Genomic DNA, 12,703 nt, shown 5'->3' with positions numbered 1-12,703 from the left:
ATTCAATTGTACACTTCAAATACGTGCACATTATTGTGTGATAATTATATCAATAAAGTGGTATTTCTAATATATGACATATATGTGTAATTTAAGATAATGGGAAATGCTACAAAGAAAACAGAGTTGAATCCAAAGTAGAGATTCAGTGTGGGGGGAAGGGGAGAGAGAGAGGGGGGAAGAGGAAAGGGTAAAACATCATGAAAATCATCTACAATGTATATTGAGAAGTTAAAATTTAAAAAAAAATAAATATTTTTTAAAAAGAGATTCAGGATGTCTATCTGAGGTAGGATGGCCAGGGAAAGCCTCTCTGAGCAGGTGTCTTTTTCAATTTAATAGCTGTGGCCAGATTGCCTTCCAAAATAGCTGTAACAATTCACATGTCCACCAATTATGAATGAAGGTACCCTTTACTTCCATCTCTCTGCTAGCAGCAATTATATCTCTCTCCTGTGTTGCTGGCCTGGCGAGAGATGTCCTTTTTCAACACATTCTTTTAACTTGTCCTTTACATCTGTCCAAGGTGGGAAGCTCTTTGTGATTGACCCAGAGAGGCACACTTCCAAATCTAGATGCTCACATTTTCTCGGGGGCTGCCTGGCCAAGCTGTGGCATGAACACCCTGCTGTGTTCAGATGGTGCCCATTTCTCCACAGACCTCTCAGTGCCAGCCCATCAGTGCTCTAGGTGTCTTCTTGTGGGAACCAACATCGCCTGCCTCTTTCCATTCAGCAGACCTTTGAGCAAGGCAGTCAGAGCTTGGAGGAAGTTCTGATCAGGTGAGAGAAAGATGGCTGATTCCTTCTCTGCAGTGCTGTGCAGGAGATTCACTCCATCTTCCCACAGAAAGAACAAGTTCAAGAGGCTGAGAAATGCATTGGTTTAATTTAGAAAGCACCTTCATAGAGACAAGTAATTAAGCTTTCAAATGCTGCTTCCATGGTGTAATACCTTCCAGTCGAGCAGCACATTTTCTGTGCTTCCAAACTAATGAAAATCAACAACAATGTGTTTGGGAGAAGGGCGGATGATGATGAGTGATGAGGGAAGAGGGGACGTGAACTGCGCAGGAGAGAAGGATGCCAATCGTTTTAGCCTACAAAAGGGATGCATAGTGAGTGAACAAATTGCCAGGGTGGAAAAAGGAGATGTGTGTGTCATTGTGCACAATGCTGATGCTAGGAGACAATTGAGGACGTCCTCTAGCCAGCGGCGGGGAGGATTTGACTGTCTTGGCTCACATGGGCCAGTCCCAGAGGAGGGCTCTGGTTACGCATCCTTCCTGCTTCCTTGTGCTGAGGAAAGCAGGATTGTTGTGGCAATGGAACCAACATGTTAGAAGGAAGAAGGGATCGGCTCTGAAAAATAGAACAACTGGTTATTCTACTGCTGCCTTCTACCAAACCACTGTTTCCCCTGAGGGTCCAGAATAACAAAATAAATCTTCGTGTTGCTCAGACACTTCCAAACTCCTTTGGATCATTGAGATCAAACCCTCTCGGTAAACTTAAACATTGCATCTGTTGTCTGGTAGACATTCAGAACCAGTGTTAAGTGCTGTGGCCATTTTACAGTGCTATCAAAAATTTGCCATCTGTTCTCATTTTATAGACAAGCACATTTTTACCATGGCTCCATCTCATCATAATGAAATCTTTAGAAGATTAGCAAAGCATTTCAGGCATTTAAACTTGCATGAGCATGGTGAGGCAAGGTGTGGGACAATGACTCCAGCTGCTGAAGGGAATGTGTGATGATTATACTCACTCCATAGACTTTATTTTTCACACTGTCTAAGCTGCCCCTGGTGATAAGCTAGCTACTTAAGAAGGCACTCTGCTATTCCCACTGTTTCCTAGGCCTTTGTGCCTTTGTCTATACTATGTCCTGATCGTAAATGTGCTTCTCTCTGTCTGCTCAAGCAGTCATCCATTAGCTGACTATATATTTTTCAGCTGACATTTATAGAATCCCCTCCACTTGTCAGGCACTTTAAGCATTTAGGTTACAAGATATAATACAAATAGTCTTTGCCACAGATAAACTGAGAGTTTAGTGGAGAAGCATGAAAGACACCAAGAGACACACATTGGGGATTTGGCATCAGATGACTTGGGTTCAAATCCCATCTCTGGTACTTCCTACTGTGCGCCCTTGAATAAGTCATTTAATATTTCTAAGCTTCAAATTCTCATCTATAAAATGGAAAATAATTTCTGTAACAAATACTTATTGAGGGCCCACTTTATGCCCAGCACAGACTAGGTGATAGGGATCTAGGTGTTCTGGATTGGACAGATGAAATACATCTCAAGTGCAGCATTCAGATATTAACAGAGACTAAAAATTTAACATCAGATACATAATATGTCAGGTAGTGATAAATGCTATAAAGAAAAACTGAGCAGGGTGAGAGGATAGTGAATAGAGGAAGATGCTATTTTTGATAGGTCCAGGAATACCTCTCCAGAGGCAGCACTGGGCAGAGAACTGAGCAAGATGAGAGAGGGTTTATGTGACAATGTGGGAGAGAAGCATTCTAGGCAGAGAGAAGAGTCAGGCCCTGGGGTGAAAGCAAGCCTGGCATGGTTAACCAGTAGCAGGGAGCCCAGGGTGACTGGACAGCTATGAGCAAGGGGGATGGGGGAGAGGTAGGAGCTGAGGCTAGGATCAGACCACGTGGAGCCATGTAGACCCTGGGAAGGACAATGTTAAATGGAACCAATATTAGCAGTTCCTGTTTAGGGTCATTTGGGTAAAATGAGGTCATGCATGCGTAGGATGTGGCACTCAGTAAGCACTCACTATTCATCAGCCACTGCACCCATGGGATAAGGACGAAAGTAGAGCTACGAGCCAAGCATTAGGGAAGCACAGAAAAGAGCTCTGGGGAAAGGCCCCCAGATGGAACAATGAATGCCTTCAGGAAGTTTACAATCTAGTAGTGGAAATAAGATGAGAATGCAAATACACACCTATGATAGAAAAACTACAGCATGGGCCACTGGGAAGCTCAGTCTTCTGCATTCCTGAAAAAAGTACCATGATTTTTTTTGCCTTGAAGATCGTTATAAGATCCAGGAGAGCAGGTGTGGACCCTTGATCCTCACTGTAATGTCCCTGAGGCCTAGTACAGTGTCTGCACATAGTAGGTACTCAGTCAATATTTGTTGAATGGTTTAACAAACTGATTAGATGAAAGTAACCACGCCTATTAAATGTGGAAATGTTTCCAGCTTCTTCATACTGATATTATCGGTTTCTTAAACTTTCAGACATTAAAAAAAAAAAGATTTTTTACATATTCATGGGACCAATTCATTAAATATTTCACTTAGCCACTGGGATTCTTGGAAGCTGATGACAAGGAATGAATTTAATGCAAAAGAGTAGTTATGAGAAAATCTCGGTGATCTCTGAAAAAAAGCATGTGGAATACACCCCCAATTATACCCCCATGTTCCCTAAGATTGATGTCCCCATCTAGTTTGCTTTGTTTCAGGCCAAGATTCATAGAAGAAAAGGAGAGCAGAGGCCGTCAGAGTTCATTCTGGCCGACTGTCACAGCAATATGCTTGTACTGTGAGAGTAATCAATGTGAAGATTTTTTAAAAGAAAAACAAAAACCTTGTCCTATGCAATTTCCCAGCCCCATCCTGGCTAAAGACCATTATTCTCAGTCCGGATGCAGAGTGGGGGATTAGTCTACATTCTGCCTCAGGGCACATGATGTCACCAAATTATCCAAGAGAGATACTGTTCAATTCATCTTTCTATTGGTCAGGAACAGCCACTGGGAGCTTCTGTGTATCCAGCAATGAGGGTCAGAGTACAGAGAGGTTGTGGAACTGAGGGTGAAGCTTTTCACATAGCAGGTAGAAGAATTCCCCCCAAGCTGGGGGAGAAATTCAGAAGGTAGTGAAGGAGGAGGAGACTAACCCAGAAACATTAGCATCAAACCAAGTTGCTAGGAAACAAGGAAATCTTGATACAGTGAGATCCTGAGAATCAAGTCTAGCTGAAATAAGAGAAAGGCAGGAGAGGAAACAAAACAAAAATGATTTTAGGGAAATGTAAATCTTAGGGGAAGTGCTTAAATTGCCAAGGTTCTAAGATCATTTTTAAAAGTAATACCAAAAATTTTAAATGAAGTGGGGCATTTGGAAAGGGATGAGAAACTTGAGCAACAGAAATGGATAAAAAGTCAAGTTAACCAGGAAGAAGAGCCTGCCATTGTGCAAACATGCCTTTGATTGCCCTCACTCACCCCTGAGAACCCTGGTCTCTCTCTCACCCCCACAACTAGAGGTCCTAACAGTGCTGCCATGGGAACTTTTGTGATAAACATTTGAGCCTTACAAATCTCTTAGATCGGTGTTCAGAAGGAAAAAAGATGCTATAATGAAGAGAAGCAGAACTCCAGAGCAAAAGACTAGGCTGAACCTGAAATCTTTTCCACAATAATCTCCGAACTTTTCTACTCTGTGAAATAGCTGCTTACACTTGCTTAAATTCTACTAGTTAAAGATGCATATGTATCACTATATGTCTTCTTTTAAAAAGAAAAGAACTCTCAGAATGATACTAGAAGTGCTAGCTAGTCATTCACACATTAGTATAAATTAGCACATTCACATTTCTTTTTAACATCTAGCTGAGATCATTTGCTCTAAGGGAGAGTTTCAATTAAGGATAAAAGTGAGTAATTGACTCTTTATATTTCTTCATGTATTTTGTTCTACTTTATATTCCTGCTACTTCTGAAAAAGAATTGAGGCAACATATATTTTTGAATTTTGAGCATTTTGTGGAATAAGATAGACTTATCCTGCTCTCCCCTTTCCCTCTCACACACACACATAAAATAGTGATGCTATGTATAGTTGAAGTTATAGCTGGAACATGGTTGGGGAGAGTTGAAAACATTGAATTGAAGTGATCCTGAGAACATAGAAATTTATTTCCTGCTAAACTACAAAATCTACACATGTTGGATTAGAACAGAGTACTACTAAATCAACTTTAAAAAACCAAGATGACTCCCAGGCCCACCAATTTTCCTCTGATCAGACTAAAGATATCACAACTGTTAGAGCAAGAATATGTCTGGCAAAAGACCAGAAAGTGTAGGAAAGGGAGAGTAAACAAAGCAGGTCCTGAGCCTCGATTATGCACAGTGTGGCTAGAGAATGGAATAGTGGGGGTCTAAAGTTGTCCTGTCCAGCCCTGGTCTAAGTGATCTAAGTGAGGCTCACCACATAGCTTTCTAATTGCTCTCCAGCATCTTCTACAAATTCGCTTCCAGGAGGAAATGCTCTGGTAGCAACATGCTTATCTAGGGGGGCGTGATAGCCAGCAATGTTGATGAGTAACTGCCATTTTGGTTGGAACATCAAGCTGGTGTGAATTTGGGTTAAAATGGGTCATACCCTGAACTCCATTTCAGGCTCTAAGGCCACAAAAGGCTGCATGCACAAGACTTAATTACTATGAACTTTGGTCCAGGACTAGAACTGCGTTAATAAAGAGAGCGGAAAAAATCCCCCTCCTCCTGCTCTCATTTCTCTTCCTGTCCCCCTTCCTTCAAACTATCACAATCCCCTCTCCGGCACCCACATATACTCTGTTTCTAGATCCCTCGTTTGAACAATAATTCAGCTTCATTATGGATAAAATGGCTTCTGGGGGATACCCCAAGACTATTTCCCCCACCACTGTTTCTACGAGAAAAAAAACATTGTTAGTTCTAGTGGCTGATTATCAAATGAATTTTGGACCATGACCCAGCTGCATCTTGGGGCCATTTTGTTCCTGTAAATTGGTTTTTCTAGCCAGCGTCTGGGAGCTGGCTGGGAAATGCACTTAGTAAATCACTCCCAGTGGTTTGGGGAAGGACAGAGAAGGTTCTAGAAGAGATGAGTCAGGATAGGGGTGGGCAGCATGAGGGGAAAGGAACAAAGAGCCAAGCAATATTCTGAAATTTGTACCCAGCCAGGATTTGTACCCAGCCAGAAACAACTGTCTGATCAGGGCTAGCTAAAGACTTTCTGAAATGATGAAGCAAATATTAACAGAGAAATCTTTAAAAGCCTCTCTCAGTGAAGATAACATTCTTCTTGGTAATAAGCTGTGGGTTTATAAATAACACGTTCCACCAGGCAATCTTGATAAGGCCTTATTCTCCCCTCTGGAGTTGGACAGTCGGAAATGGAAGCTTTATATCTCAACAAGAATATAGCACCTGACGCAGGGACCCACGTACCTGTACTTGCCAAACAGCTTGAGAGGAACATGATGACTGAAATGCTGACTCTAAAAATCCCAAAGGACATTCTTGTAAAAAACAAAAAAAAACAAAAGAACAATGATCAGCTTATTTCCAAGCCCTCAAGTGGAAATGGTGGGCTGGGGTAGGAACAGCTCTACATCAGCCGGCCACCTCCCACCTAGCTGGTGTGTGAATGTAACTGTGTGGGCTTCTGTTTGGCAGGTGCAGGAGGGGTCTGGGATGAACCAGAAATTATCAAGAGACAAAGTCAGCACAGTGTTGCTGCCACAATCCTTCTATCCTGATTAAGTATGTAGCTCCTTTCCTAGGGGAGCATAACAGCAGTTCTGTCAGAGTGTCATGACTGTACACACTGAAAGCTGCAATCATTCATTCACTCATTCATTCAACAAACATGTATTGGCTGTTTACTACGTTCCAGGCTACAACAGAAGACTGCAACTGCCAGTCTAAAGGAGACAACAGAAGGCATACAGTTGCTTTGGACATACAGAGGACAGTCATAGAATTCGGGGGAGTGGAAACAGCCACATCAGCCCCAAATGGCCAGTCATTTACAGAGTAGAAAAGAGCAGTGACTCCAAAAACAAACGTGGCAGGAAGGCTGCATCTGATTCTGTCTGGGAAAAAAAAAAGAAGACACTCAAAACTGAACCCAAATAAGCCACACCAAATAAATAGACACACAGAATGACCGTCTTGCAACACACACGTTGTGGGAGAAGAGGAGAATAATGTTAAGGGCTGACACAAAGGCAGGCCAGACGATGGCCCAGAGTGACAGTGGCCAGAGCTTTCACATGGAGAACAAAGGTTAGCCTGACGGGGACAGAACGCACTGCTATTCTGACAGAGCCTGTCAATGCTGATTTACTTGAAGTGTTCCCACTACTAGAGAGAGTTGATGTGGCTTCCCAAATACTCTGACGACTCAGAAGAAGCTGGCAGGGTAGTCTCTGAACAGGAGGGACTGCTTTCGCTTGGGGCTAGGGAAATCGCTCCAGCTCCGGGGTAAGAGTTGAATTTCTAGCAGAGTTCTGCCCCTCCCTAGGCCTCAGTGTCGTCATCTGTAAAATGGGGAGGATAATAGGACCCACCTCAGAGAATTGCTTCAGAGCAGGGATTAAAGAAAATATTCTCTGCACCAAGTTTAGCACATCTGAGTAGTTGGCACATGTTGGGTGTTATTGTTGCCAACAGTAAAGGAGAGCTATTCTATTTGGTGTCTTGGGAGACAGCACTGCCCTAGGTGTCAATAGGATGCAGAGCCACAGTTTTTAGACAAGATAGACACAAGCCAGGGAAGGGGACTCTGCGTCTCTTCCTCTATGGCTCCTCATCTGCCCAAGCCCCTTCCCCTGGGGCCACACTAATTAAACAAGGAATGGTGATTGTTTAGCCCAGGGTCCTGCCTGCCCATTCTCCAGACCCACCCGTACACTTGCAGACCAGCTTCAAGGCTCCTGTGGATAGGAGTTAAGGTAAGGAAGGAAGGATCAGAAAGCAGCCAGGAGGCCTCCTTCTGAAGAAAAAAGGATTCTTCTCGTATGAGGAAAAGGGACAAGTCTGGATTTGGCAAGAAACGCCTCTACAGAAAGACTTTCTGAGGTCTCTGAGGGGAGGGAAACTGAGGCTTAAGAATACATAGGCCTTCAGCTTGCTGGCTGGCAGGAGCTGAGGACCTTCATCCTGGCAAGGCCTCATCCAGAGTTCCCGCAAAGAGCAACAGCAGCAGGAATTTTCCAGAATGTAGAATTAGGAATGGTCAGAGATTTTGTGAAAAGAAATGCAGAGGATCTGGAAAGTGTTCTGGGGATGCAAGCCAAAAACAAAGAGAGGACACAGAGAATGGGGTGGCAAATGGCAGGGCTCAATTATCTCCCCGCAGGGGACAAGGGTAGGAGGGGACAAACGTAGAGAGAGAGCCACCTACGCTGATACAGAGGAACAGTAAAAACAATCCACAGTAATTTGGGGATGCTTTTCTGAATTAACTCACTTGAATAAGGATTTCCCTGAGCGTCAGGAAATTAATGTTTAGAAATTAAAGTTCTAAGATCTGAATGTTTGTGTCCCCCCCACCCCCAAATTTATGTGTTGAACTCTTAACGCCCAAGGTGATGATATTAGGAGATGGGTCCTTTGGGAGATGGTTAGGTCAAGTGCCCTGCCCTTTCCACCCCGTGAGGACACAGCAAGAAGGCATTATCTCTGAAGCAGAAAGTGGGCCTTCACCAGACACTGACTCTTGGATTTCTCAGCCTCCAGAACAGTGAGGAATACATTTCTGTTGTTTATAAGCTAACCAGTTTATGGTATTTTGTTACAGCAGCTCAAATAAACTAAGACACAAGTATTGGAGTCAAGATATAAAAACTAACTCAGACAGAGCATCTCAATCCACTGTCACATCTAACAGCATCTAGTCCCCACCCCATTCCAGGGAATAGATGGCATCGCCTCCAGACCAATGCCAAGACCTGCTCAAGCACAGTCACTCTCAGGTACGCCTGGCTGGTTCAAACCTCCTGAAGAGAAGGAAGATGGTATTTGGATTCATAAAGACTTATCAGGCATACCCGAGTGTTAGGAACAAGAACGTTTGCCACTCCTCCCGTATCTTCTAATTATCTGAAGACCCCATTAGAACCAAGGGGGGCCGAGCCCATGGCGCACTTGGTAGAACCAAGGTGGGCAGCCAAAACATCAGGAAGAAGTTAGATGCCCATAGATGATGGTAGGATTACAAAAAGAGAATAAATAAATACTACGGATGATTCCTGATTTAAGTGGTTTTTTTAAAAATTTATTTTATTTATTGAATCAAAATTGATTATACATATTTTGGAGGTTGAACATTGAGATATGTTGATCAAATCAATATTACTAGCATATATATAGTTACAAATTGTAATTGTTCTTTATGCCCCTTGTCCAATGTCGCCCCTTCTCCCACTCCCTCCTCCTCCCCCCTCTAATTACCCTAGATTTCTTCTCTCCTTCTGAAAGAATAATGGATACTCTGTTAATTTGTTACCTAGATGATCTGCCCAATGCTGAGAGATGTGGTGGGGTCCCCCAATGTTATCATAGAGCAGATGCTTCTTCTGTCACTCTGAAATGGGTTTTGTGGAAAGAGACATCCTCTTCTTTTCTTTGTCTCTGCTGGTGACTCTCCTTGTATGAATGCACTCCGGTGGTTGGCAGACCATCTGCGTGGTGGTTGTGGTGTCTAGTCGCTTTCATGGCAGCCACGGTTATTGTGGTGGCTGTGGTGGGCCACCCACATGGAGGTGCTGTTTTTGGTGTGCTCCTTGGTGCTGGCAGTATGCCTGGTTGCAGGGTGTGTCTGGTCCCCTTCTCCATGCCTCTGGTCCCTGGGCAGGCCCCAAGGCGCTGGTGCCATGTGCCTGGTTGTGGGAGGTGTGTCTGGTCCCCTTCTCCATGTCTCGGGTCACCGGGTGAGACTCGAGGAGCTGGCTCGGTGTGTCTGGTTGGGAGGGGGTCCAGTCCCCTTCTCCATGCTCCAGGTCCCTGGGCGGGCCCTGAGGTGCTGGCGTGGCATGCCTGGTTGTGGGAGAGATGTCTGGTCCCCTTCTCCATGCCCTGGGTCCCTGGGTGGGCTCCAAGATGCTGACATGGTGTGCGTGGTTGGAGGAGGGTGGTCCAGTCCCCTTCTCCATGCCCTGGGTCCCTGGGCGGGCCCCGAGGCACTGGCGTGGTGTGCCTGGTTGTGGGAGAGAAGTCTGTTCCCCTTCTCCAAGCCTCGGTCCCCGTGCTGGCCCCGAGGTGCTGTTACAGTTTGCCTGGAAGTGGGAGTGGAGTCCAGTCCCCGGATGCAAGCCTCCAGTTCCCAGGCAGGCCCCAAGGTACTGGTGGTGTGCCTGGGCCGGAACTAATTTTTTGTCCTTTGCTTCTAACACAGGGGAACTTCTTGTGGGAACCAGAACTTGAGCTGTGTGGTTGTTTAAATTGCTATTTTGCTGCTGTTTCCCTAGGGAAAGCTTTTTGTGCAGCTCAGAGTGTAATAGTTGACCTTATAGGTACTTCCGGCTCTCCAGAGACCCGGTGTATCTGTGTTCTGTAGAATCTCTGATCTGGGCCTGAGTTTTTTTATCAAGCTGCACCCCATGCAATTCTGCATTCCTGACCATTCTCCTCTGAGTGGTCCTGTGTTGACTGGGGGGCAGATCAGCTGTCCTTGCTGTGTCCCAGTGTTCTCCTGGTGGACCCATCTCAACCCCCTCCGCCCATGCTCCAAATACTTCCCATGGAATGGGCCCTGTGCCGGTCCCTTGCAATGACTCCCTAGCCTCTGAATGACTCCCTTTTTTCAGTTGTTCTGGCTCCTCGCTCCTGCGTAGGTCCATGGGAAACCTATTAGTGGTCTTGCTGTCCTGGGGGCCACTAAAGCCCTCTTCTCTCCTGCTGCCTCCAAGCAACTCCATCTAAAGGGCACAGCTGCGGCTTCTGCCAGCTCCCGCTCCATGCACTCATCAGCTCGAACCTTAAAGCAGCCGTGGCCCGAAACGCTCAGAGCAGCTTTTTCTTTCTCTCATCGTAGTTTCTCCCGCCTTCATGAATTCCATAGGTCTCTCCTCCTCATTCCCTGAGCTCCAGCGGCCCCAGCTTGGCTGATGTTACATTACTATAGTTGTAAATTGGTTGGTTTGTGGGAGAGAGTGACGCTGGGAACCGTCTATTCTGCCATCTTGACCGGAACTCCTGATTTAAGTTTTTAATCATGTCCCTCAACTTCCTAGTTTCTTCCTTTACACACACAAAAATATCAAACAAGTTAAGCATCTTGACAGAGGTTTTAAAAATAGAAGCCTCTTTATCAGTTTACAGTGGTTAAAGAGAAACCACTTCTCCCCACCTCCCTACATTTATCCCAAATCCTAGCTTTAGTCTTCGTTCGTTCCTTCGTTCCTTCATTCGTTCCTTCCTTCCTTCCTTTCTTTCTTTCTTTCTTTTTTGGTGGCTGGTCAGTAAGGGGATCTGAACCCTTGACCTTGGTGTTCCCAGCACCATGCTCTAACCAACTGAGCTAACTGGTCAGCCCTAGGCTATTTCTTAAAGCCAGGCTCTGCAGACTTGGAAACATTTTGAAATGCAAAATAGTGGATTGCTGATTCTTCTAGAACCTATGCTAGGCACCTGGCCTTTGCTGGGACCTCATCGTCATTCATCCTGAGGAGGCATGGCAGAGACAGGATAAGTCTCCAACAGTGAATCTGGAATGCTCAAAAGACCCCCACTAACTGATTTGGCACAGGACTTTTCTTCCTCTGATTCTCTGCTTCAAGGTAAAGATGAGAAAGAGTCCCAGGTTAGTCAGTGAGCCCTCAGCTCTTATGAAAATTACCTTCATGGTCGTTTACAAACACTCTCCCCCTTCTCATATTTTGCAGCTTGGTACCATGGGAATATCTCAGTCCCCTTTTCCTTCACATGCATCTGGCCCAGGAGAAGTGTAGGTATGATATAGTGGTCGCTTATCTTAATGAATACAGTCTAGAACGTCAGCGTATTTGGACCCTTTGGAACTCCAAGGCACCAGTAGATAACAACGTAGAGGAAGCAGTAAGGTGTGCCTGGAAGGTAAGACCTTCTTAATATTGCTCTTACCATTTACATCAAGCTTTACAGAAATGGTAGAGTTGATTGTACATTCAGGACTAGGAGGTTCCTTGGAAACACTGTAACCTAGGATCCAGGGTCTCCTAAATGTCCAGGTGCTCGCCCCAGCTAAAAATTTCAAAGCAGGAAGTGAACTGGTCACAACCCTTTGTTCTGAGTTTCCGTTGTTGCAGGAGGTGGCAGGAAGTCATGAACCATGAAATACTACACTTCCCTCAAAATATATCATCTAGAACTGAAATAAGGGCCCCAGAGATGAACTTTGGTGAATCTCTGCCAATGGAGGAGCCAGGATTTCCACACCTACCAGTCCCTGTTTTATGGCAGGGGTTAACCAGGACAGTAAGTCTCAATTTGCTACCTATGGACTGTAACCTGTACAAGCCCAGGGCTCAAGGTTTAGCCCGTGTGACGACTTCCTGAGGTCCACTTTTTGCCCAAAAGCCACTTTCCTTCCCGAATCCAAATGCAAATTTGCCTTTAGGACTGACCAGTGAACTTAGTCCCATAGTCAACCACTCCAAATTGAACAAGCTTGTATCTTTCATTTACATGAAAGGACCTCAATGAGAACTTGGGTAGGAAGTTAGGTAGGAACCTTGGCTATATACGATGTCCCCTTTCCCTTGTTCGGGGAGACCCTGCTTTGGGAGCTATGCCCAGTGTTCTACTTACTTGCAAGTAATATAGTCTTCCTCCTACCCAGGTCTTGGTTGCGCCCCCTCCCCCACCCTTGTCTGGTAACAACATCTCTTCCCTCTCACACAT

At 45.0% G+C, this 12,703-nt stretch overlaps 1 non-coding gene across 1 annotated transcript; it reads right to left on the bottom strand.

Annotated features, from left to right (window-relative positions):
* Positions 1-11,277: 11,277 nt before the first annotated feature.
* On the bottom strand, positions 11,278-11,352 carry TRNAP-GGG (transfer RNA proline (anticodon GGG)). The gene has a single exon. It is a non-coding gene; the product is annotated as a tRNA-Pro (tRNA).
* Positions 11,353-12,703: the final 1,351 nt, after the last annotated feature.

The sequence above is a fragment of the Cynocephalus volans genome, chromosome 2 (assembly GCF_027409185.1).
Source record: "Cynocephalus volans isolate mCynVol1 chromosome 2, mCynVol1.pri, whole genome shotgun sequence".
In the NCBI taxonomy this organism is placed as follows: domain Eukaryota; kingdom Metazoa; phylum Chordata; class Mammalia; order Dermoptera; family Cynocephalidae; genus Cynocephalus; species Cynocephalus volans.
The sequence above is the reverse complement of the archived record's forward strand: the minus strand, read 5'-3'. Positions and strand labels throughout refer to the sequence as shown.